The following is a 3,759-nucleotide window of genomic DNA, read 5'->3' on the forward strand; positions in this document are numbered from 1 at the left end:
TATATATATATATATATATATATACATCCACATAGAGAAATACACACAACCACCCACACACCCACATTTATATGTATATTTATGCGGGGGCGTATATGTATACACATATACATTACTTTCATTAAAAAATTCCAGTGTTTTTCAAAATATACGTCGAGAAATGTTGTATATAGGTGTGTTAAATGTTCACAGCTACTTAACTGTTTCAAGATTATGTCACGTCACCCTTAACTCTAAATGTTATACGACAAATCTGATATAATTCCGACACAATATTTTTTTCTCCCTTATTTAAGATATATGTTACGCTCTATGCTCAAAAACATTTTAGATTTTATATTTCTGAACATCTAAAGTAAATCAGAAATAAGAGCCAACGAGGAAGTGTGTATCTCGTTGGAGGACCTGATAAAATTGCCACTAAATCTCCTTCAAATTGTACCAAATGAGTTTAGACGAAATCGAGACAGAGCTCGGAGAGTGTGTTTTCTTTATAATCTTTTTTTTAAAACTAATTTAATTAGAGAAGCGAAATGAACAGTTTTACCAAGCTTTTTCGACTTTCGAAACTGATACAGTGGTGAAATGAATCTTTCATAAGCTGGGACATCGGGGCAAAAAATCTACCAGAGGGAATATTTCACTTAAGGTAACCAAGAGGCAGCAGTGTATGTACTAGAGACCAAGATAAGTATTCTGTCCCCTGGCCTTCGAATCTGGTACGGTGGTGACACGAATCTTTCATCACATGGAACATCGGAGCAGAAAATAGACTACAGGGATTATTTCACTAAGGGCAGCTAAGTGGCTGCAGTATATGTACCACAAGCGAAGAGGAGCATTCCGTCCGGTGGCTTTCGTTCTAAATAAAAATCCTGTAAAATTAATTTCTTGGGGAAGAAGACGAAGCCGTAATTGGAATGACATTCAATGCTACTTTGTTCAGACAAGAACAATTTGATTACTCTCTACAACAACAGCAATCTAATTCTATATGTAAGAGAGGAGGAATAATGTACATTATTTAGATTATTTACATTCGACGGATATTTGTCCTCATCTTGTTTGTTGTTAACCCAGCGTTTCAACTGATATACCCCCCCAGCCTTCTTCAGGTGTCTTGTGGAAATTTCGAACTTGGGTTCTCATTCCTAAGGTATTTTTGGATGTTACTATTATTATTATTATTATTATTATTATTATTAGTAGTAGTAGTAGTAGTAGTAGTAGTAGTAGTAGTAGTAGTAGTAGTAGTAGTCGTAGTAGTAGTCGTCGTCGTCGTAGTAGTCGTAGTAGTAGTAGTAGTAGTAGTAGTAGTAGTAGTAGTAGTAGTAGTAGTAGTATCAACAGAATCAGCGCATATGCTAGGATACAACAACCTCCTAAGCAGACCGAGTGCAGATATGAGCAGCATATGGGAACTGGTATTAAGGAAGGATAGGATAATATTAGATTTATAAGCCCTAAAAATTCACTCCATAATTGCTCACGGTTAAGAGCGCGGGCTACTAACCCCAAGATTCCGAGTTCGATTCCAAGCAGTGACCTGAACAATAATAATAATAATGATAACAAAGAAGATGAGGAAAGATTTACGTCGAATATTAATATAAATAATGTAAATAATGAGCAGCAATCTATATGAAGATATAGAGGCTTGCTTCGATATAAGGGCATATGGAAATTCCGAAATTTAGGATAAAACTTCCAGTCGTGAGAGAAATGGAACGCAAGAGAAAAAAAATCAACACTATAAACATTAGATGATTGCTTCCAATTTCCAGATTGTTTTGGTAGGGTTTATGTAATTTATTAGAATGTGAAATATCATTTCAAATGTGTTTTCGATAAAGCTTGATAAAATGCCCGACCTACCAGTGTTATTCAATCTACGATTGAATAATTGCAAATTTACTCTCAAGGAAGCAATTGGCATGATATTAAACAACACTCTGCTATTAAACAAAATAATTTATCTGCTGAGGACAATAACGTAACTGTCCGAATATTTACATACATACACAGACACAGACACAGTCACACACACACACACACACACACATACACACACACACACATACACACATACACACACACACACAAAAACACGTACATATATGCAGAGATACATTAACACACATATTTACACATATATACATATACACAAATATACGCATACATATATACATACCCACACTCATATCTGTTTGTCCGCGTAGGGAGCGGAACGGCATTAGACAAAAGCTACCACAATGTGAGAAATACATTGTGACTAGCGGTGTATATAAGAATGAGTTAAGGAAGAATCTTCCCAGCAATAGACAGAACCGATATCCCACGATGATTATCACAAACACTTCTGCTTCTTTTATTCTTATAACGATATCGAATTGAGGCATTCTTGAACTCCTGTCGTTCATGGCCTAACATCCAAATATTTATAAAATATTCTTTAAAAGCTTCTGTCCACCATGCTTGTAGATTTCAGGAGGGACACCATCCCTGCCAGGTGCTTTACCCCAAAAGTTTTGTTTAACACAGTTTACCACTTCCAGAAAGATTGGCTCCAGAGAGAACTCGGGTATTTCAGTGTGCTGTGGAATAGACACGATGACGTCATCATTAGTTACTGAGGTGGAGTTCAACACGACTTCGAAGTGATCTTTCTGTCGTTTCAGGATGTCGGATTTGTCAGTTAACTGTGTCTCTGTTGGATTAAAAAATAGGTTGTCATCATAAAAGGCTTCAGAATCCTTTCAGTCTGCAGAACCTTCGAAGATAATTCTTTGTCATCATTGATATCAAGTGTGGAGTGTAGTGTCCAACTTAATTGAGAACTCAGCCTGCTTTTCAACAGTTTTCAAAGGCAGAGCATTAATGCGATTAGGCACTGATGATTTTTGCAGTCTTGTCTATTTCAGATGAAACATAGTCTTACTGCGAAGCCTTTCTGTGAAGAGAATGGTCAGAGAGATAACAGGTGTTATGAAAGGAACGTGTTATGTTAAATTCCATAATATCGTGTTCTTTAGTGATGACATAATCCATGAGATGACAATCCTTAGATCTAGGATGCATCTAGGTCGTCCTTGCGATGCTCAGATTGAATTCTCTGCAGATGGATAGCACATGCAGACCGCTGGAGTTCATTCAACCTACACCACGGCGACCAGGTACACACCCCCATGCCTGATAGTCAGTACCAACACAAGCGTTAAAGTCGCCGATAAGGATAAGTTTGTCCCTATGATGACAACTGCAGATGGCATCACGGAGTTTGTACTAAAATTCATTCTATCCCTTCTCAGTGCTGGCCATGCTTGGAGCATAGCAACTGGCAAGCGTAGCACGAGTGTTGTTTATAAATATACCTGTTTTGTCACCACTGGAGGATATATTTGCATGGCAAGTGACTTGAACTGAGATTGTATGCTGTAGCATAAATACTCAGAATATCTTATTCAGTTTTTCATCTGCCCGCTTACAACCTGTGCTAATGGAGTGTTGAAGTGGTTTTAAAGACATTTGGCATCGGTTTCTTACGTGGAAGATATTTGTAACCAATTTGAGAACATACAAAAACCGTTAGTTTCACTTCAGCATTTAAGTATAATTTGTGTCAAAATATATTCGTCGCTTTGGAACCGCGACCTGTTAACTGACTAAACATCGTGCGGCATCTGAGAAAGTAACATTTAGTTCATGATATATTTGTGTTTATGTATATATATATATATATATATATATATATATATATAT

General features: G+C 36.7%; 1 long non-coding RNA gene across 1 annotated transcript in view; it reads left to right on the top strand.

Annotated features, from left to right (window-relative positions):
* Nucleotides 1-3,759, top strand: part of LOC106874191 (uncharacterized) — a 10,073-nt gene that overhangs the window by 2,619 nt on the left and 3,695 nt on the right. The gene's annotated exons all lie outside the window — the stretch shown is intronic.

This window comes from Octopus bimaculoides, chromosome 5, assembly GCF_001194135.2.
Source record: "Octopus bimaculoides isolate UCB-OBI-ISO-001 chromosome 5, ASM119413v2, whole genome shotgun sequence".
Classification (NCBI taxonomy): domain Eukaryota; kingdom Metazoa; phylum Mollusca; class Cephalopoda; order Octopoda; family Octopodidae; genus Octopus; species Octopus bimaculoides.